Consider the following 24,242-nt stretch of genomic DNA (forward strand, 5'->3'; position numbering starts at 1 on the left):
ATGCTCTTAGTGGGATAACCCCTAGTCGCCTCTTCCTTCTTGAATTTTATGTATATACTAACTGAGTACCCGGTGTTGCCCGGTTTTTCCTTCCTAATCCTTTTTGGGGAGGAAAATAAACAAAGGAGGAAGCTTTTGACTTCATATCCCGTCCTCATATATTGTTGTCATATCCCGACCTCCTATCCCGTTATCTTATCCCAACCTCCTATCCCGACCTCCTATCCTGTCCTCCTATCCCGTCCTCCTATCCCGTCCTCCTTTCCCGTCCTCATATCTCGACCTCCTTTCCCGTCCTCCTTTCCCGTCATCCTTTCCCGTCATCCTTTCCCGTCCTCCTTTCCCGTCCTCCTATCCCGTCCTCCTATCCCGTCCATCTATCCCGTCCTCCTATCCTGTCCTCCTATCCTTTCCTCCTTTCCCGTCCTCCTTTCCAATCCTCCTTTCCCGTCCTCATATCTCAACCTCCTTTCCTGTCCTCCTATCCCGTCCTCCTATCCAGTCCATCTATCCAGTCCATCTATCCCGTCCTCCTATCCCACCCTCCTATCCCGACCTCCTATCCCGTCCTCCTATCACGACCTCCTATCCCGTCCTCCTATCTCGTCCTCCTATCTTGACCTATTCTGTCCTCCAATCTCAACCGTCCTCTCCCGACATCCTATCCCGTCCTCCTTTCCCGTCCTCATATCTCAACCTCCTTTCCCGTCCTCCTTTCCCGTCCTCATATCTCAACCTCCTTTCCCGTCCTCCTATGCCGTCCTCCTATCCAGTCCATATATCCCGTCCTCCTATCCCGACCTCCTATCCCGGCCTCCTATCCCGTCCTCCTATCCTGTCCTCCTAGCACGAACTCCTATCTATCCCGTCCTCATATCTCGACCTCCTATCCCGTCCTCCTATCTCAACCTCCTTTTCCGTCCTCCTATCCCAACCGTTCTTTCCCGACCTCCTATCCCAACCTCCTATCCCGTCCTCCTATCCCATCCTCCTATACAGTCCTCCTATCTCGACCTCCTATCTCGACCTCCTATCCCGACCTCCTATCCCGACCTCCTATCCCGTCCTCCTATCGTGTCCTCCTATCGCGTCCTCCTATCGCATCCTCCTATCCCGGTCCTCCTATCCCGGTCCTCCTATCCCGGTCCTCCTATCCCGTCCTCCTATCCCGGTCCTCCTATCCCGTCCTCCTATCCCGTCCTCCTATCCCGACCTCCTATCCTGTCCTCCTATCCCATCCTCCTATCCCGACCTCCTATCCCGACCTCCTATGTCGTCCTCCTACCTATGTCGTGTCCTACCGACACGTAATATATGTATCAGTTATTGAAATATCTCCAGCCGTACGGAAGTTATGTGGGAACATACATTTCACATTGATTTGCATGGGACTTTAAACAAAAACCCCAACCCTCACAAATGGGGGTAGTTAAGGGTTAAATTAACTATCCTATATTTTAAGTGGACATATAAGTAACATGTGACCAAGTATTATCAAAAAATCTCAAGCCGTTTGGAAGTTATGCAGTAACATATATTTCCCATTGACTTGTATGGGACTTTAAACATAAGTAAGGGTAAGGGTTAAATCACCTATCCTATGTTTGTTGTTGACATATAAGTAATATGTGTGCCAAGTTTCATGTTAATATATTTAGCCAATTGGACGTGATGCTGGAACATACACACTTACATACACACACATACACACGTTGAGTTTTATATATATATAGATCACAAGCTGAGTACCCGGCGTTGCCCGGTTTTCCCTTCCTAATCCTTGTTGGGGAGGAAAATAAACAAAGGAGGAAGCTTTTGACCTCCTATCCCGTCATCTTATCCCAACCTCCTATCCCGACCTCCTATCCCGTCCTCCTTTTCCGTCCTCATATCTCGACCTCCTTTCCCATCCTCCTTTCCCGTCCTCCTATCTCAACCTCCTTTCCTGTCCTCCTTTCCCGTCCTCCTATCCCGTCCTCCTATCCCGTCCATGTATCCCGTCCTCCTATCCCATCATCCTATCCCATCCTCCTTTCCCGTCCTCCTATGCTGTCCTCCTTTCCCGTCCTCCTTTCCCGTCCTCTTTTCCCATTCTCATATCGCGACCTCCTTTCCCTTCCTCCTTTTCCGTCCTCCTTTCCCATCCTCCTTTCCCGTCCTCCTTTTCTGTCCTCCTATTGCATTCTCCTATCCAGTCCATCTATCCCGTCCTCCTATCCCGTCCTCCTATCGACCTCCTATCCCGTCCTCATATCCCGTCCTCCTATCACGACCTCCTATCCCGTCCTCCTATCTCGACCTCCTATACCGTCCTCCTTTCACGACCTCCTATCCCGTCCTCATATCTCAACCTCCTATCCCGTCCTGCTATCTCGACCTCCTATCCTGTCCTCCCATCCCGACCTCCTATCCCGAACTCCTATCTCGACCTCCTATCCCGTCCTCCTATCCCGTCCTCCTATACCGTCCTCCTATCCCGTTCCTTCTATCCCGGTCCTCCTATCCCGGTCCTCCTATCCCTACCTCCTATCCCGTCCTCCTTTCCTGTCCTCCTATACTGTCCTCCTATCCCGTCCTCCTATCCCGGTCCTCCTATCGCGTCCTCCTATCCCATCCTCCTATCCCGACCTCCTATTCTGTCCTCCTATCCCGTCCTCCTATCCCGTCCTCCTATCTCGTCCTCCTATCCCGTCCTCCTATCCCGACCTCCTATCCCGACCTCCTATCCCGACCTCCTATCCTGACCTCCTATCCCGTCCTCCTATCCCGTCCTTCTATCCCGTTCTCCTATCCCGTCCTCCTGTCCCAACCTCCTATCCCTACCTCCTATGTCGACCTCCTATCCCGACCCGTAATATGTGAACCAGTTATTGAAATATCTCCAGCCGTATGGAAGTTATGTGGGAACATACATTTCCCATTGATTTGCATGGGACTTTAAACAAAAACCACGACCCTCACAAATGGGGGTAGTTAAGGGTTAAATGAACGATCCTATATTTTAAGTGGACATATAATAACATGTGACCAAGTATTATCGAAATATCTCAAGCCGTTTGGAAGTTATGCAGTAACATATATTTCCCATTGACTTGTATGGGACTTTAAACATAAACCCCGCCCCTGGCAAATGGGGTGAGTAAGGATTAAATCACCTATCCTATGTTTGTTGTTGACATATAAGTAACATGTGTGCCAAGTTTCATGTTGATATCTTTAGTCGATTGGACGTGATGCTGGAACATACACACATTCATACATACACACACACACATGTTGAGTTTTATATATATAGATTACTAGCTGAGTACCCGGCGTTGCCCGATTTTCCTTCCTAATCCTTGTTGGGGAGGAAAATAAACAAAGAAGGAAGCTTTTGACTTCATATCCCGTCCTCATATATTGTTGTCATATCCCGACCTCCTATCCCGTCATCTTATCCCAACCTCCTATCCCGACCTCCTATCCAGTCCTCCTATCTCGTCCTCCTTTCCTGTCCTCATATCTCGCCCTCCTTTCCGGTCCTCCTTTCCCGTCCTCCTATCTCGACCTCCTTTCCCGTCCTCCTTTCCCGTCCTCCTATCCCGTCCTCCTATCCCGTCCATCTATCCTGTCCATCTATCCCGTCCTCCTATCCCGTCCTCCTATCCCATCCTCCTATCCCATCCTCCTTTCCCGTCCTCATATCTCGACCTCCTTTCCCGTCCTCCTTTCCCGTCCTCCTATCCCGTCCTCCTATCCAGTCCATCTATCCCGTCCTCCTATCCCGTCCGCCTATCCGACCTCCTATCGACCTCCTATCCCGTCCTCCTATCACGACCTCCTATCACGACCTCCTATCCCGTCCTCCTATCTTGACCTCCTATCCCGTCCTCCTATCACGACCTCCTATCCCGTCCTCATATCCCGACCTCCTATCCAGTTGTCCTATCCCGTCCTCCTATACCATCCTCCTATCCCGACCTCCTTATCATTGTAGTATCCATCTGGTTTTAAAGGGGTTGTGCGCTGCCCTGCATTTCGGAGCTCCGCATGCAGCGTCCGGAAGTTCATTACTCCGAACGCTGTGTGCGGGCTTCTGTGTTCGTGGCCGCCGGGCATGATGTCACGCCCGGCCCCCTCGTGACATCAATCCCGCCCCCTCTACCAAAGTCCCATAGACTTTCCTTGAGGGTGCTGGCGTGACGTAACGAGGAGGCCGCAAACACGGAAGCCCGCACACAGCGTTTGGAGTAATGAACTTCCGGACGCTGCGTGCACAACCCCTTTAACCTAGTCTGTTAGACGTCCCCTCCTTACTTATTAGTTAGGCCCTGTGCACTCAGCTAAGAAAGAGATCGTCACCCAGTTGGTGGCTGTGGTTTAAGGCAGATTATCAAAGTAGGTAGGGACAGTGCTTTGGGTGAAGATTAGGCTTTGCTCTGTCCCTCTACCTGACATGGAGTGACTTTACTTTCCATGGTGCTATTTAAAAATTGGGAAACAATATAAGACTGGTAAATATACCATCACAATACAAATAATGTGTAATTTCAGATAAAAAGTTAAGGTTGCAGGAAGCACCAAGAAAAGACATGTCCATAATATAAAGAGTAACAAATTGAAAAGGAAGATTGAATGAAGTGTAAACTGTGCTTAAAAAAATATTGTAAATTGCACTTGTTTGAGGGGGTAAATTCAATGTCAGATAAGTATTCCTTAAGCTCATCAGGGTAAATGATTCCCTAGGTCAGTACAGAACATCTACGTTTTGTTTCATCATGTAAGTAATAAGCTACACCTGGAAACACTATGGATTTATCACCTAGAATATACTAAAAAAAATTTTTTTTACTTTATAGTAAATATGCAAATCACACATATATATGAAAAAAATGTATGTGTGTGTGTGTGTGTGTGTATCACTTCTGAATGTCTGGAAATATTTTGACAGGCCTGTAGTGTATACACTTTAGGCATTTCGTTGTTTTACTGGCTACCTAAGTATTTTGCATTCTAGATGGCACTGGCCATATTATATATACACCTTATTCAGCACCTTATTTTTGGTAATATGCTATCATAGCACCTCTTGCACTATATGTAACCTTGTGATATATTGTCCACAAGCGGAAATTCTGAATAGGATTGCGGGATCCCATAGAAGTCTATGGGCTTTAATTCGAGGCGGAATTCCACAAGCAGAAATTCTGCCGTATGTATAGACCCTAACTGATGAGTGTTGTTACCCCTCATTTGCTGCTTTTTTTTGTTTTTTGCAGAAGTTCTTGCAAACAGTAGAACGTAGTGAGTAAAAAAACCTAAAAACAAACTTAATGACATTAAAGTCACTGAATAACCTAACTGTACAATGGTTTTAGAGATGCTAAATTGCACTTTACTGAAGGCTAAAGATAGTAACATCATAGTGCTATATAGAAGCAAATAAAAATGACAGTAACACATAGAAGGCTGTATTTTACAATTCCTTTCAGACAAAAGATTTGACTTTGATAAAGAGCTGCATATAAATGAGGCATGCTGTCAAAATAATATAATGTAAATGAATTTCTAAACAGCTGAAAGCATAGCTAAGTCTTTTTTATAATCTGGTTTCCAAACAGTATTCAGAAAATATTTTATTACCAGCACCAGTCTCTACTTCAGCTCTATTTGCCAGACAGACACTGTCAAATAACATTAAAGTCACCCACAGATTGGTTTATTGAGTGACAGAGCAGACCTCTGTGGAGGAGGCTGGAGCACTGCAGGTCTTCACACTGCCAAAACACATATCCTAATTATTTCCACACTGGTTGACACTGCCAGCAAGACCCTTTCTAGTTTCTTATGCCAGCGCTGGATTCAATTCTTTCAAGAAATTATTTTCTACCACCGTGGAAAAGAATCAGTGACACATGCTACAGGTTAACACAGGATTTAACATTGTTGTGGCGCTGCCTCAATTACTGTAATTTGTAACTGTGACTTTTCAGCAACTGTGTACAATGCATTTGGAAAGTTTTCAGACTTTTTTTTTTTGCTTTTTTCATTTCATTTTGTTATATTTGTGCTAAAAAGAAGAAAAAAAATATTTTTTCTCCATGATTCTGTACTTGGTATTCCATAATGAAAATAGAATTTTAGAATTGTTTGCAAATGTATTAAAAATGAACAGCTAATATTTTGCATTGTTACGCCGAGCGCTCCGGGTCCCCGCTCCTCCCCGGAGCGCTCGCTTCACTCTCCCCGCGGCAGCGCTCCGGTCACGTCCTCTGACCCGGGGCGCTGCGATTCCGCTGCCAGCCGGGATGCGATTCGCGATGCGGGTAGCGCCCGCTCGCGATGCGCACCCCGGCTCCCCTACCTGACTCGCTCTCCGTCTGTTCTGTCCCGGCGCGCGCGGCCCCGCTCCCTAGGGCGCGCGCGCGCCGGGTCTCTGCGATTTAAAGGGCCACTGCGCCGCTGATTGGCGCAGTGGTTCCAATCAGTGTGTTCACCTGTGCACTTCCCTATATCACCTCACTTCCCCTGCACTCCCTGGCCGGATCTTGTTGCCTTAGTGCCTAGTGAAAGCGTTCCCTTGTCTGTTCCTAGCCCGTGTTCCTGACCTCCTGCCGTTGCCCCTGACTACGATCCTTGCTGCCTGCCTCGACCTTCTGCTACGTCCGACCTTGCTTCTGCCTACTCCCTTGTACCTCGCCTATCTTCAGCAGTCAGAGAGGTGAGCCGTTGCTAGTGGATACGACCTGGTCACTACCGCCGCAGCAAGACCATCCCGCTTTGCGGCGGGCTCTGGTGAAAACCTGTAGTGGCTTAGAACCGGTCCACTAGCGCGGTCCTCGCCATCCCTCTCTGGCACAGAGGATCCACCTCCTGCCAGCCGGCATCGTGACATGCATGGGCATAATTATTCAGACCCTTTACTATGACACCTGAAATTTGTCTCTGACTCCTTCTATTTTTCTTGATTAGAGATGAGCGAATTTTTGAAAAATTCGATTCGTCCTATTCGCCGAATTAAAATAAAAACAAAAACCGATTCAATCTGAATAAATTCTTGGCAAATTTTTATTAGTAATCTATTTTAATGATGTGTTTAATAAAGTGTGTGTGTGTGTGTGTGTGTGTTTCACCTTTGTTTCTCAATGTTTTTACATTTTTAGGTAGTACTACTACCCCCAGCATATAACAGACTGTTCCATGATGGGAGTAGTAGTACCTGTGTTAATAGACAGATCGCACAAGTGTGAGGAGTGTGCGATCGTCCTATCTAGATGCAAGAAAGCCGCCCGCATTTAGCAGGCTGAATTCTCGCATCTAGATGGGACGATTACATCAGGTGTCAGGAGTGACACCTGCTGTGATCTGTCCTTAACTGCAGGTACTACTGCTCCACACATGGAGAACACTATGCTCCATGCTGGGAGCTGTAGTACCTGCACTAATAGACAGATCGCATAAGATGTTTCTTCTTACACCAGATGCGATCGTCCTGTATAATGTATAGATGCGGGTGGCCGGCCGCACTTCTCTGGTTCAACTGTAGTATCAGTATATTCCGTATGTATACCTATTATCCATATTTCCCACAGAGAGCTGTGAGTGGCTGGAACCATCTGGCCAATCACAGCTCTCTGCGGGAAATATGAACAAGTGATGTGAATTCTCTTCACATCACTGGCCGGACGGAGTGTAGTGCAGAGGTGCGAGCACAGGATAAAGCCGCTCCATCTCTGCAATAGAAAGGACAATCACATTGGGTATCAGGAGTGACACCCGCTGTGATCTCTCTATTAGTACAGGTACTACAGCTCCCATCATGGAACAGTCTGTTCCATGCTGGGAGTAGTAGTACTACATACTAAATGTAAAAAATAGAGAAAAAAGTGAAACACACATACACACACGTTATTAAACACAATATTAAAATACATTACTAATAAAAAAAAATATTATATAAAAATATATTATTTTTACATTTAAATGGCCCCTTTCTACATTTTTATTATTGTCGGCTACATTTTTATGTCCCTGCCCACCCACATAAACTGATCCCTGTTTAAAAATTTACATTAACAATTTTCTTTTTTTTGGTGGCTTTATAATTTTTTATACACCCAAGAATGGAGTCTACATTTTAGGCTGCTGTCATGACCGGTGGTGGACAGGTAGAATGAACCCTAAGCTATCCCTAGTAACACTCTCACTGCCTACTTGTCGATCCACTCTAAATGGTGGATCGAAAACTTTGAGCAAGTCCCTCCCTGTGCTAAAGTGCAATGGGCGAAAAGGTACATAAATATACTGAACACTGTCGGGGAAATATATGAAATATAACGGGAAAACTATCAAACAACCAGATTTACCAGACAGAATATAAACAAACAATCAGGGCCGGATATAGCAAACTAACATAGAACACTGTTCACACTGTGACACAGAACAGAAACAAACTGGACACCCCACTCCACAAAAGGAGTAGACAGCATAATAAAGCCAAATAGACTACTAGCCACGGGCACACTCCACTGTGTAATCAAGATGAAATATAAAACACAAAACACTAGACTAGAACAGAATGAGTCTGAATAGACTCTAGTATAACAAACAGGAATTATAACATACAGAGCACGGATACAAGCAAGACTCAGTATGAACACAGACTTAGCAGAACAGACATACATATCCTAAAAACAGACAAATGTACTACTACAGACTAAAATCAATAATAATCAGACATAAACATGGTTAAAACTCAGATAAATACAAAGACAGAGAACAGAAAGTTGGATAATAAAACAGACACAGTCAGAGTATTTCACATGCCATAGCAAAGGTAAAACTGATGCATAAATGCCCAAATAACCAGCACAGAGTACAGGAGAGCTTGGGTTTAAATAGCCACACTTGAGATGCAATTGGCTCAGAGCATTAACTATTCCCCAGCCAGGGGGAATAGCAAAGAAAACTGAAATAGGCACAAAACTAGTATCTGAATAGACACCAAAGCAGAAAAATGCAAAAACACAAAAACGGACATTAAAGCTGCTTTCACACTAGCGGCTTGGTCCCGGCAGGTAATATAAATTGGGACCCTGGGCTAATAGCGTACGGCACCAATCGTTGTGCACGCGCTATTAACCCTTTAAACGCGGTGATCAAAGTTGATCGCCGCATCTAAAGTTGAAAAAATTGCATCCCGGCAGCTCAGTCGGGCTGATCGGGTGAAATCGCAATGTCTCGATCAGCTAGGACACGAGCGGAGGGTCCGTTACCTGCCTCCGGGCATCCGATCGGCGATTGACTTTTCCATTACTGAGATCTAGGCAGGAGAAGTCAAGCCCCGATAACACTGATCATCCGCATGTAGTTCTATGTTGATGATCAGTGTTAGGAATCAATGTAATGCATATTATAGCCACTAGAGGGGGCTATAACATAGTAAAAAAAAAAGTTACTAATGATGAATCAACCCCTTCCCTAATAAAAGTAAGAATCACCCCCCTTTTCCCATTTTCAAAAAAATAAAAATAAACATATGTGGTATCGCCACGTGCGGAAATGTCCGAACTATAAAAACATATCGGTAATTAAACCGCACAGTCAATGGCGTATACACAAGAAAATTCCAAAGTCCAAAATAGTGTATTTTGGTCACTTTTTAGAGCACAAAATTTTTTATAAAAAGCGATGAAAAAGTCCAATAAAAAATGGTACTGATAAAAACTTCAGATCTAAACTAAAATGAGCCCTCATACCGGCCCGTATGCGGAAAAATAAAAAGTTATAGGGGTCAGAAGATGACAATTTTAAACGTATACATTTTCCTGCATGCACCTATATAAATAGAATATCCTTCTAACCGTTTGGAACTACAGAATAAAGATACGGTGTCGTTTTTACCAAATAATGCACTGTGTATAAGCGGAAGCCCACAAAAGTTACAAAATGGCATTTTTTCTTCAATTTTGTTTCACAATGAATTTTTTTTCCATTTTGCCGTGGATTTTTTGGTAAAATGACTAAAGTAGAACCAAAGTAGAACTGGTGGTACAAAAATAAGCCATAATATGGAATTTTAGGTGCAACATTTAAAGTGTTATGATTTTTAGAAGGTGATGAGGAAAAAATGAAAATGCAAAAACAGAAAAACCCTTCGTCCTTAAGAGTTTAAACACCCGTTTTCTGTATTGTATAATTAAAAAACGAATGTATAATAATGGATGAAATAAAGGGTGCTAACGGCCCAATAATGTCCGTCAAAATAACAGGCATATTCATATATTCATCCGTTAAGACCCGTTATAACATCTGTCATGTACCGTTATTTTATGACCGTTTTAACACCTCTGCTTCCAGACTGCCGGTGGCTGGGGAGGCTACATTAGTGTTTGTACTACTACCCCCATCATGGAACAGACTCTGGTCCATGATGGGGGTTGTAGTACGTGGGCTGAGGGATTGATTTAACCAGGTCTCACTTCTGAGACCCAATGCGATCAGAGGTTATTAAACAGGGGAGTGGGCGGCATGCTCCACTTCCCTGCGATGTATGGTGTATTTTTACTTTCACTTTAAATTCACCGCCGGGAGCCCTGAATGGCCACCACCGAGGAGCCATTCATGGCTCCCGGCGGGGTTTTATAAACTACTAATTTGACCCCAAAATGTATGCAACCCATGCATATTTGTAATAATTCCTTGGCCTCAGTGTGTTTACAATAATTCATTGGCCCCAGTGTGTTTATAATAATTAATTGGCCCCAGTGTGCTTATCCTTATTCCCCCAAGTGTCCTTATTTCCCCTCCCGTGCAGAGATGAGCTGTAGAGAATAGACATGCACTAGGAGCAGGGCAGCAGCGGGAACATGTCCGACGGCGGCGGTGAATGAAGCTTAAATGCGGGACATGTCGGCTTCATTCATTCACCGCCGCCGTTTATCGACATGTACTGCTGCTGTCATGCTCCAAGAAGATGTGGAGCAGGCAGCGGGAGGGGAAATAAGGACACTGGGGAGGAAAAGCACACTGGGGCCAATTAATTATTGTAAACACACTAGGGCCAATAAATTATTATAAACACACTGGGGCCAATGAATTATTATAAATATGCATGGAGTGCATACATTTGGGGGCCAAATTTATAGTTTAAAAACCCAGCCGGGAGCCCTGAATGGCTCCTCGGTTGCTGCCATTCAGGGCTTCCGGTGGGGAATTTAAAAGTGAAAGTAAAAATACACCATACATCGCAGGAGAGTTTAATAACTTCTGATCGCATCGGGTCTCAGAAGTGAGACCCGGTGCGATCAATCCCTCAGCCCATGTACTACAACGCCCATCATGGAACACAGTATGGGAACCGGGGAACTACTACTCCCACCATGGAAACATGTCTGTTCCATGATGGGAGTAGTAGTTGTTCCGGCTGCGGGAGTCTGTAGGCAGAAGTGTTAAAGCGGTCAAAAAATAACGGTACATGACGGATGTTTTAACAGGTCTTAACGGATTAACATGCCCATTATTTTAACAGACATTATTAAGCCGTCAGCACCCGTTATTTCATCCGTTATTATACATCTGTTTTTTAACTATGCAATAAAGAAAAATGATGTTTCATAATGGATGAATACTCATAGTGTGAAAGAAGCCTAAAATGTAGACTCCATTCTTGGGTGTATAAAAAATTATGAAGCCACCAAAAAAAAATAAAAAAAAAGTTAATTTTTAAACAGGGATCAGTTTATGTGGGTGGGAAAGGGGCCATTTAAATGGAAAAATAATATATTTTTTATAATTTTTATTTATTTATTACTAATGTATTTGAATATTGTGTATATTAAAGTATGTGTGTTTCACTTTTTTTCTCCATTTTTTTTATTTTAATTTTTTTAGGCAGTACTACTACTCCCAGCACGGAACAGACTGTTCCATGATGGGAGCTGTAGTCCCTGTACTTATTGTAGTACCTGTACTCCTCACACCCAATGCGATTGTCCTTTCTATTGCACAGATGGAGCGGCTTTCTCCTACGCCCACATCTCTGCACTATAGTCTGGCCGGCCAGTGATGTGAATAGAATTCACATCACTTATTCATATTTCCCACAGAGAGCTGTGATTGGCCAGATGGTTCCAGCCACTCACAGCTCTCTGCGGGAAATACGAATAATAGAGGTGCACCGAAATGCAAATTTCAGAACCGAAACGAAACCGAAATAAAAAAAATGTCCGGCCGAAACCGATACCGAAACCGAAAATGACTTCTCCCCATCTTCTGGTAACATGCAGCACTCCGCTCATTAGATTAGATTCCCCCACATTAGATTGCCAGCTCCCCCACATTAGGTCGGGAGTTCCCCAACATTAATAGGCAGCTCCCCCACAATAGTAGGCAGCTCCCCCACATTAATAGGCAGCTCCCCAACAATAGTTGGCAGCTCCCCCACAATAGTAGGCAGCTCCCCCACAATAGTAGGCAGCTCCCCCACAATAGTAGGCAGCTCCCCCACATTAGGTCAGCATTTCCCCCACAATAGTAGGCAGGTTCCCCACAATAGTAGGCAGTTCCCCCACAATAGTAGGCATCTCCCCGCAACAATATTAGGCAGCTCCCCCCACATTTGTAGGCAGCTCCCCCCCACATTAGGTCAGCAGTTCCCCCACAATATTAGGCAGCTCCCCTCAACAATATTAGGCAGCTCCCCCCACATTTGTAGGCAGCTCCCCACCACAATATTAGGCAGCTCCCCCCAACAATATTAGGCAGCTCCCCCCACATTTGTAGGCAGCTCCCCCCCACATTAGGTCAGCAGTTCCCCCACAATAGTAGGCAGCTTCCCCCCACCCCACAGACATACAGCTTCCAGCCATATACAGTGTATGGCTGGAGGCTGTATGTCTGTACTGCTGCCCCCACAGTGTTCCGGTCACCGCTCCTCCGGCCCGGGGTCACATCTACTGCTATGGCCTATGGACCATAGCAGTAGGTGCTGGGACCGGAGGAGCGGTGACCGGAACTCTCAAGAAGATGACGCGCCGCCGGTCACTTACCAGGCCCCGGCCAGCGGGCGTTCTCCTGCGACGATCCTGCGGTCCTCCTGCGTCTCTATGGTTGTACGCACAGGACGTTAGTGATGACCCGTGCATACAACCATAGAGGCGGAGAAGCGAGGGACCGAAGGAGGATCGCAGGAGGACGCTGGGGAATGGTGAGTGACCGGCGACATCCTTATGTCCCGAAAATATTTTTCGGGACACAGGGATGTCCGGGATAGGAATACTTCTTTTTATGTGCCCGGGCCGGCTCCCGTGTGTGGCTGCAGGTGGGGGCCGACCAGAGCATATAAAAACTAATACTGTATACTAAAAACCAGGGGGCCTCCAGCTGTTGTGAAACTACAACTCCCAGCATGCCCGGACAGACTTTGCCAGTCCGGGCATGCTGGGAGTTGTAGTTTCACAACAGCTGGAGGCCCCCTGGTTTTTAGTATACAGAATTAGGTTTTATATGCGCTGGCTGGCCCCCGCCTGCAGCCACACACGGGAGCCGGCCCGGGCACATAAAAAGAAGTATTCTTATCCCGGAGAGCGTGCCCCCCCAGATGTTGCGCCCGGTGCGGCCGGCCCCCCCTACCCCCCACGCTACGTCTCTGCCACGGGCAGTGTTTGCAACTTGTGCTGTGGGTGGGCAGGGGAGGTGGGTCATTATCAGCACATTTTTTGTTGTTTCGGCATTTCCCCGAAATAGCTATTTTCGGCCGATATGTATCGGCCGCCGATATATCGGTGCATCCCTAATGAATAATAGGTATATATAACAGGCATATACTCATACTACAGAGAAAAGAGCGGCCGGCCACCCGCATCTATACATTATACAGGAAGATCGCATGAGGTGTCAGAAGTAACACCCTGACACAGCTCCCAACAAGGAGCAGTAGTAGTACCATGTTGGGAGCAGTAGTATCTACAGTTGAGGACAGATCACAGCAAGTTTCACTGCTGACACCCGCTGCGATCGTCCTATCTATTGCAGAGATGCGAACGCAGGAGAAAGACACTCGCATCTATACATTATACAGGATGATTACAGGGGTGTCGCTAATGAAGAAATTCATTACTTGGATTCGGTCCGAATCAAATTTTTCATGAAATTCGTAACTAATTCACCTTCGTCAGATTCGATTCGCTCATCTCTACTCTTGATCATCACTGAGATGTTTCTACACCTTGATTGGAGTCACCTGTGGTAAATTCAGTTGGTTGAATTGGATAGGGGATAATGGGGGAGATTTATCAAAATCTGTCCAGAGGGAAAGTTGCTGAGTTGCCCATAGCAACCAATCAGATCGCTTCTTTCATTTTTATCAAGGCCTCTGCAAAATGAAAGAAGCGATCTGATTGGTTGCTATGGGCAACTGGGCAACTTTTGCTCTACACAGATTTTGATAAATCACAGGGTTTTTCAGTATTTGCATTTTCGTTTTTTCCTCCTTACCTTTTAAAAATCATAACCCTTTCAATTTCCCACTTAAAAATCCATATTATGGCTTATTTTTTGCATCACCAATTCTACATTGCAGTGACATTAGTCATTTTACCCCAAAATCCATGGCGAAACGGAAAAAAATCATTGTGCGACAAAATAGAAGAAAAAACGCCATTTTGTTACTTTTGGGGGCTTCCGTTTCTACGCAGTGCATATTTCAGTAAAAATGACACCTTACTATTATTCTGTAGGTCCATACGGTTAAAATGGAACCCTACTTATATAGTTTTCATATTTTTGTAGTTCTGGAAAAAATCAAAACTACATGCAGGAACATTTATACGTTTAAAAATGTCATCTTCTGACCCCTATAACGTTTTAATTTTTCCACATATAGGGCAGTATGAGGACTCATTTTTTTGCGCCGTGATCTGAAGTTTTTATCGGTACCATTTTTATTTTGATCGGACTTTATGATCACTTTTTATTCATTTTTTAATGGTATGAACAGTGACAAAAAATATGCTTTTTGGGACTTTGGAATTTTTTTTTCGTGTGCGCCATGGACCCACCGTGTGGTTTAATTAATGATATATTTTTATAGTTCGGACATTTACGCACGCAGCAATACCACTTATGTTTATTTTTATTTTTATTTACACTGTTCTATTTTTTTTTATGGGAAAAGGGGGTTGATTCAAACTTTTATTAGGGAAGGGGTTAAATGATCTTTATTAACACTTTTTTAACTTTTTTTTTGCAGTGTTATAGGTCCCATAGGGACCTATAACACTGCACACACTGATCTCTCATCCTGATCACTGGCGTGTATTAACACGCCTGTGATCAGTGTAATCGGTGCTTGACTGCTCCTGCCTGGATCTCAGGCATGGAGCAGTCATTCGCCGATCGGACACTGAGGAGGCAGGTAAGGTCCCTCCCGGTGTCATGTAAGCTGTTTGGGACGCCGCGATTTCACCGCGGCGTTCCTTAACAGCCCGACTGAGGGATACTTTCACTTTCGCTTCGTCTGAAGGGTTAATACAGGGCATCACCGCGATTGGTGATGTCCTGTATTAGCCGCGGGTCCCGGCCGTTGATGGCCGCCGGGACCGACCTGATATGACGCAGCATGACCCCGCGGCATATCGCGGGAGCCGATGGAGGACGTAAATATACGTCCTTCGTCGTTAAGGGGTTAAGGAGCTGTGCATGATGGGAAAATATCCCCATAGGAGCTGCACAGCTCCTGGGACATGAGTCATCAGAAAGCAGTTAGACAGAAAACAACAACTCAACTTCAGAAGCTAATAACTATTAGAAGGATTAAGATTTTTTAATAGAAGTAATTTACAAATCTGTTTAACTTTCCGGAGCCGGTATATATATATATATATATATATACATATATATATATATATATATATATATATATAAAAGTTTTTGCCTGGAATACCCCTTTAAGTGTGGAATAGTTTGGCCTTTCCAGTTCAGTGGTTTATCTACAATATAACATTATTGACTCATCTAAGGATTCATTCTGTGGAAGCGTCTAGGTTCCTGTTTTACTGTTCTCTCAAGAGAGGATTTAGGAAATTATTGAATATAACTAACATGCATATAAATACATTGCATTTTGATGAAGAAAGAGTACACATTTTTACTGTGGGGAAAAAAAAATGCAGGAGCTGGGCAGAAAAATAAGAAAGTTTGCAAGAATAACAGCTTGAGAAATGACACGCGTATTTACCTTGTGGTAATTTAATGATGATTCTGCAGAGTGATATTCAATCCGACCTGTAAAATAAACATAGACATATATAAGGGTTCCTGAGTGCTCGTGTATCTCTGGCTTTCTCATACAGATGCATATGGATAGGGGATAGTAACTTATGTACTGCAGGTTCCCTTTAATACTGTTGAAAACAAATGTTACTGTATTTGTATTTCCCAATTTAATTGATATATGTTACTGGCATCTAACTGATCATACAGAAAAACTATAGCAAATAAAACAAAACAAGATGTAGTATTGCCGGACCCTGTGGTGTTAGAAAATACCATATTTTTCGTCGTATAAGACGCACTTTTTCTTCCCCAAAACTGGGGGGAAAAAGTCGGTGCGTCTTATACGGCGAATACACCCCTATCGCGGTGGTCCCTGCGGTCTTCAACAGCCGGGACCCGCGGCTAATACAGGACATCACTGATCGCGGTGATGCACTGTATTAACCCTTCGGACGCGGTGATCAAAGCTGACCGCCGCGTCTGAAGGGAATGTGACACTAACCTGGCTGTTCAGTCGGGCTGTTTGGGACCGCCGCGATTTCACCGCGGCGGTCCCGAACAGCCCGACTGAATAGCCGGGTTAGTGCTTACAGGACACCGGGAGGGACCTTACCTGCCTCCTCGGTGTCTTCTCCGTTCAGGGATCCCCTGTATCCCGCGCTCTCCTTTCTCGTCATCACGTCGTCGCGTACATGCGTCGGCGTGCGTAATGACGTGATGGCGGCGACGGAGAGCGAGGATACCCGGCCGGCAGCAGAGACGTTCCAGAGCGACGAGGACACGGCGACAGCAATGGAGCGACATCCAGGGCAGCGGTGACGGGTCCGGAGCGGCGGGGACACGTGAGTATTACCTCCTCCTGCAGTGGTCTTCAATCTGCGGACCTCCAGATGTTGCAAAACTACAACTCCCAGCATGCACGGACAGCAAACGGCTGTCCGGGCATGCTGGGAGTTGTAGTTTTGCAACATCTGGAGGTCCGCAGGTTGAAGACCACTATTGGGTTCAAAATGTTAATTTTTTTTAGATTTTGCCCCTAAAAATTGGGTGCGTCTTATACGCCGTTGCGTCCTATAGGACGAAAAAATACGGTAGGTCCTATCCACACAAGCAGTATAGCTAACGATGAAGAGAAGGTCAGTGGTCAGAAAGTAAGCGGAGGGTTGTCCTACCTACAGCACCCACACCCACTGTGCCATCTCAGCACCTTGTCCAATGGAAATTGCCTCTCAGGAACCAATTTGTAACTTTTTGATGAAACTCTTAACTGGGGACATTTCCATAGCACAGTTATAGCACTCTGGGGGCATTGTGAATAGTGGATCTTTTACAACACTTTTTATTGGTTCCTTAATGGATGTGACAACAATTTTAAAGCAAATCTGACACCTTGTTTACCCACACTTAACCCCAAAAATGTTTTTATAGTACAGACGAACCTGATTAAATAGAGGTATCCCTCACCTAGATCCATGTTCAGGCTGAATACATTCCTTATTGCTATTCCCTCCCTGCACAATGGAGGTAAGAGCTAGTATACAAAGCTTCCTTGCCTCCATCCCCTTCTTCTCTCATATGCCCACCTCAAAAATAGACATCATTGTAAAAAATAAAAAAAAGTCTTTAAAAAGAAGGAATTGGTTCTACATGTTATATAAAAAAAACTTTAAGGGAATCTGTCACCACTTTTGACCTATCAAAACTACCACAAGCCCTAAACAGCGTTGGGTGGGAGGAGCAGATCCATACCTGTGCTGTCAGTCATTTAGCTGGCATTACTAAGAAAACTACTTTTTAATGTCTCAGCCAACAGCTTCTAAAGTGTCAAAGAGGTGGGAACTTCTCCTCCCTGTAATGAGAGTCCCTAAGGCCCCATTTCTCAGATATGATTGGCAGCTCTAGTGTTCACTAGTGTTGAGCGGCATAGGCCATATTCGAATTCGCGAATATTCGCGAATATATGGACGAATATTCGTCATATATTCGCGAATATTCGCATATTCGTTATATTCTCGTTTTATTTTCGCGTATGCGAACATACTCGCATGCGAAAATAAGCATATGCGGAAATTCGCATATGCGAAAATTAGCATATGCTAATTTTCGCATATGCGAATTTTCGCACGCCAGTCTCACACAGTAGTATTACAGCCTTCTTTACACCACACAAGCTGGAAGCGGAGAGGGATGATCACTGTGATGTGTACTGTGAAAAAAAAAAAAAAAAAAACGAATATTCGTAATTACGAATATATAGCGCTATATTCGCGAAATTCGCGAATTCGCGAATATGCGATATTCGCGAATAATATTCGAATTGCGAATATTCGCGAGCAACACTAGTGTTCACTCAGAAAACCACTAAATCCGTAAATTATAGCTGGCAGGTAGGACTGGGGATACATTTTTGTATCTGTGTTACAGCAACAAGTCTATGATGCTGTTTGGCCTTAGTACACTGCTCAAAAAATAAAGGGAACACTTAAACAACACAATGTAACTCCAATTCAATCACACGTCTGTCAAATCACACTGTCCACTCAGGAAGCAACACTGATTGACAATCAATTTCACATGCTGTTGTGCATATGGAACAGACAACAGGTGGAAATTATAGTCAATTAGCAAGACACCCCCCAATAAAGGAGTGGTTCTGCAGGTGATGACCACAGACCACTTCTCAGTTCCTATGCTTCCTGGCTGATGTTTTGGTCCCTTTTGAATGCTGGCGGTGCTTTCACTCTAGTGGTAGCATGAGAAGGAGTCTACAACCCACACAAGTGGCTCAGGTAGTGCAGCTCATCCAGGATGGCACATCAATGAGAGCTGTGGCAAGAAAAATTACAAGCATTTTTATTTTAACCACGACTCCCTTTATACACATTCAATCACTCTGCTAGCACCCACTGTAACAGTTCAGGTTTAGTACATCTTATCACATTGCGATAAATCTTTCATATTTTTTTCAGGTCTAAACAACTCCAATGGAAAAATAAAATGTGCTATTTGCCACTTTAATATTAATTTTGCGAGTAAGCAAACACCACTTGTACCAATAGCAGGCAGTGCTTTTACTGTGAACATAAATCTAAACTTAATAAACCTTTTAAGAGATGATTGCTAAATAACAGCCTTCTGCATTCAGGCTTAACTGCCTTCAATTATATTGTTTATAATTATGCCATTGTACCATGTAATGTGTGTCCAACAGACTTTGAGTGTTTTATTACTATAATCCACACATAAATCAACTTTTCTGATTGAAAGCCAAGTACTTCAGCAGTGCCAAGCAAGATATCCATAACATATAATATCTTAATATTTTACATTTCTCATACCTTTGTTATAATTGCAGTTTTTCACATATTTCAAAAATGTTATAACAGGACTGCAAATGAAATACGAAAACAGTCATACAGTCAATAATGTAATTCATAAAACAGCACACCTGCAAACTACAATACTAAATTCAAGGGAAATAAATTCCCCAAATGGTTCATGGCTTTTTAACTGGGATATTATTTCTTCCTCTCTTACTCTGCATGGAGCTGTCACATGACCATAAATGCATGTCTGAAGAGGTTAACAAAAATGCATGTCTGAAAATACTGTAACAGCTGGGAGTTGCTACAATGTAGAAACCATACTGTAACAGTAAATATAGAGGGAGAGATTCTCAAAGAATTTTGGGCAAAAAAAATAAATTTGGCGCCAAAAGTATTGACCACATTTTCAAAGAGCTGTGTCGTGGTTTGCACTGTTCATGTCAGTTTTGTAAAAGTGGGCGTGTCCACGTATATTGTCTGCATTACATGATATTTTCAAAGCCTGTGAGACCAGATTACATCAAAAATATGGTGTGAATTTAAATCCTTTTGGAATAATATTAAATGTCCTTTTTTTTAACCTGTTAGGGACGGAGGCCCTCGCGTCCCGATACTTAAGGATGTAGGGCGTAAGGATTGTACGCCCTCCGTATTAGCGATCACCGCTGCTCCAAAGGCGGTGATCGGAACGGGATGCCTGCTGAAATCATTCAGCAGGCATCCCATGGCAATGCCTAGGGGTGTCCTGAGACTCCCCAATAAGAATGATTGCTATGATTCACCATTCATTTCTGACTATCGAATTACGGTTACTCCAGGCTGATCGGGTCTCTGGTGACCCGATTGCCCAGAAAATAAGGGTGATCTGTGCAGTCTGAGATAGCACCTATCACCCCGAAGGTTAGGAGTGAGGTGGCAGGGGTGCCACCTCCTCCAATCCCCTTCCATTGGTTGGTCGCAAGTGACCGACCAATAGCAGATGTTGGATGGGGGGGTTGAAAGGTTAGTACCCCCACTCTGCCCACCCATGGTACTCTGGGCAGAGCGGGGGAAACCAGTACAGGAGTGGCGAGGAGTGGCGCGAGCGAGCAGCGGCGGGAGTGAGCAGTGGCAGCAGGTGGCAATCAGGTCAGGTGGCGATCAGCGATGCGGGCACACACTGTGGCCTTTCCGATGTTACAAAACTACAACTTTCAGCATGCCCAGACATCTGTTGGCTGTCTGAGCTTGCTGGAAGTTGTAGTTTTGCAACATCTGGAGGTCCACAATTTGGAGACCACTGCATAGTGGTCTGTAAACTGTGGCCCTCCAGATGCAGCAAAACTACAACTTTCAGCATGGCTGGACAGTATAGGCATGCTGGGAGTTTTAGTTTTGCAGCATCTGGAGGGCCACAGTTTACAGACCACTATGCAGTGGCCACACCTATTTTCCAACGTGTTTTAAAAAGTGTCGCAAAACTCGGCAATTTGGATGCAAGAATCTTGGCACAAAAATTTTTTTTGGCATGAAATAAAAAAGGATTTTCAAAGGGAGACAAGAGCCAATTGGAAATATGAGAAAAAAAATTGAATACGTAATCGTTTAGCACAACGTACAAATACAGCAGTTTTTAAGAATCTCCCCCATAGAGTACAAATATATACAGTATAATGGAAGAAGTTAAACAGTCACCCTATAAAAATTGTAACCCATCATAGCTTATAAAAAAAAGAAATACATTTTCTTTAAAGGAAACCTGTCACCTGTTTCATACTGTCCAAACCATGGTCAGCATGAAACAAGTGCATTCAGCGTGGTCGAAGAACACTACGACATGCTCTGAAATGGTTGGTGTTTCAGTTCGGCTAGAAATGCTATCTATGTGTAGCACTTTTATTGTAATAAAATCTTGAATTCCTTCGCTTTGGACTATTCATCATTGTGGAGAAGCGCCCCAATAGAAGCCCATTTTTTGCTGCTGTGTGCCGTGTGCCCAGTGACCAATTGGATTACAATACCAGATCAAGCTATTTGAAAGCTGGAGGGTTTGTGAGGCCGCTGATCACTTTAAACTTTACACGCCATTATAGATGTTGTGCTTTTTTAAACACACCATTATAGATGTTGCGCTTATAGAAAGTGTTTTTTATCACAATATTGTGATATATCGCCATACAGTCTTCACAGGGTGCGCACCTGCACTTTTTCTCTTTCATGGTTTACACTTAATGCCACTTACACACAACAGCCACCAGTCAAATCAACCAACACCCACATTAGGCTGGGTTCACACCACGTTTTGTTAACTACGGTTCCCATATACGGCTGGGAGGAGGGGGGGCGGGGCTTAATCGCGGCACCCGCACTCAGCTGTATTCGGGAACCGTATTTAATGCATGTCTATGAGCCGACCGGAGTGAACCGCAGCCTCCGGTCGGCTGCGTTTTCGGCCGTATGCGGTTTCCCGACCGCAGGCAAAAACGTGGTCGACCGCGTTTTTGCCTGCGGTCGGAAAACCGCATACGGCCGAAAACGAAGCCGACCGGAGGCTGCGGTTCACTCCTATCGGCTCATAGACATGCATTAAACACGGTTCCCGAATACGGCTGAGTGCGGGCGCCGCAATTAAGCCCCGCCCCCCCCCCCTCCCAGCCATATACGGGAACCGTAGTTAACAAAACGTGGTGTGAACCCAGCCTTACACTCCAACACACACATACATCACTTCTTATTCACCTAACACATCAAAGATGTGGACCAGGGAACAGTATTTCCTCTTTCTTAGGGAAAGATGTTTGTTCTGTTTGTAATAAATATGCTACACTTTATAAAAGTCACATATTACTTATAGTTATTATATCGCTGTAACATCCATGTTGGCACAATTTTTTACAGTCTGTTGGTAAAAGTGAAGCTGGCTATATTCGCCATTACAATGAAGCAAGTATTTCTAAAACTTCTGACTGGACCAAACTTCTACCGGATTGGTTGGCTCAACATTAATCAATATGTGTTTTTTTGTTTAATTGATCAGCACACATTACAAGGACGCAATTTTTGTGTACATAGAGGAAACAAATGTTGATGCACACAGAAGATTTATTTAAGCAATATGTAACATAAAAATGTAACCTTTAGAATGAAGAATGTGATAAATAAAGAAAAAATATTTATCTTCAAAAATACAATAGTTTTTGAAAAATTTCGATTCGGCTGATGCGCCGAATTAAAAAACAATAAACGATTTGATCTGAATAAAATTCTCAGCGAATTTTTATTAGTAATTAATTTTAGTGATGTGTTTAATAAAGTGTGTTTGTGTTTCACTTTTTTTCAAAAAAATGTTCTATTTATTTTTTATTTTTTAGGTAGTACTACTACTCCCAGCATGGAACAGACTGTTCCATGATGGGAGTAGTAATACCTGCGCTAATAGACAGATCTCCCCAGGTGTCACTCCTGACACACGCTGCGATTGTCCTGTATACTGTATAGATGCCTATACCTATTATACATATTTCCCCCAGAGAGCTGTGAGTGGCTGAACCCATCTGGCCAATCACATCTCTCTGAGGGAAATATAAATAAGCGATGTGAATTCTATTCACATCACTGGCCGGCCGGAGTATAGTGCAGAGATGCGAGCACAGGAGAAAGCCGCTCCATTGCTGCAATAGAAAGGACAATCACATTTTGTATCAGGAGTGACACCCGGGACGATCTGTCTATTAGTACAGGTACTACAGCTCCTATCATGGAATAGTCTGTTCCATGCTAGGAGTAGTAGTACTGCCTAAAAAATAAAAAATTAATTGAAAAAAGTGAAACACACTTAAACACACAAGTTATTTTTAAAAAATATTTAAAATGTATTATAAAAAAGATATTATTTTTACATTTAAATGGCCCCTTTCTACATTTTTGTTATTGTCGGCTACATTTTTAGGTCCCTACCCGCCCAGATAAATTGATCCCTGTTTAAAAATTAACATATATATATATATATATATATATATATATATATTTTTTTTTTTTTTGGTGGCTTTATCATTTTTTATACACCCAAGAATGGAACCTACATTTTAAGCTGCTTTCACACTATGAGTATTCATCCATTATTAAACATCCGTTTTCTGTATTATATAATTAAAAAACGGATGCATAATAACGGATGAAATAATGTGCTGACGGCTGAATAATGTCCGTCAAAATAATGGGCATATTCATCCCGTTATCATACATCCATTTTTTAACTGTACAATATCCGTTATAACTAGAGATGAGCGAACTTACAGTAAATTTGATTCGTCACGAACTTCTCGGCTAGGCAGTTGATACTTATCCTGCATAAATTAGTTCAGCTTTCAGGTGCTCCGGTGGGCTGGAAAAAGTGGATATAGTCCTAGGAAAGAGTCTCCTAGGACTGTATCCACCTTTTCCAGCCCACGGGAGCACCTGAAAGCTGAACTAATTTATGCAGGATAAGTTATCAACTGCCGAGCCGAGAAGTTCGTGACGAATCGAATTTACTGTAAGTTCGCTCATCTCTAGTTATAACATCCATCATGTACCGTTATTTTATGGCCGTTTTAACACTTCTGCCTACAGACTCCCGCAGCCGGGACTACTACTACTCCCATCATGGAACAGACTTGTTCCCATGATGGGAGTAGTAGT

At 43.8% G+C, this 24,242-nt stretch overlaps 1 protein-coding gene across 8 annotated transcripts in view; it reads right to left on the reverse strand.

The window, feature by feature from the left end:
• The window catches only part of LOC130273638 (poly(rC)-binding protein 3-like), a 744,530-nt gene that overhangs the window by 474,089 nt on the left and 246,199 nt on the right, over window positions 1–24,242 (reverse strand). For 6 of the 8 annotated variants that reach the window (XM_056520776.1, XM_056520775.1, XM_056520765.1 and 3 more), the window contains one exon: window positions 16,220–16,266. The exons of the other annotated variants lie outside the window; for them this stretch is intronic. The gene's annotated coding sequence lies outside the window, so the exon portion shown is untranslated. The remainder of the gene's footprint in view (window positions 1–16,219; window positions 16,267–24,242) is intronic. 8 annotated transcript variants of the gene reach the window in all.

This window comes from Hyla sarda, chromosome 5 (assembly GCF_029499605.1).
Source record: "Hyla sarda isolate aHylSar1 chromosome 5, aHylSar1.hap1, whole genome shotgun sequence".
In the NCBI taxonomy this organism is placed as follows: domain Eukaryota; kingdom Metazoa; phylum Chordata; class Amphibia; order Anura; family Hylidae; genus Hyla; species Hyla sarda.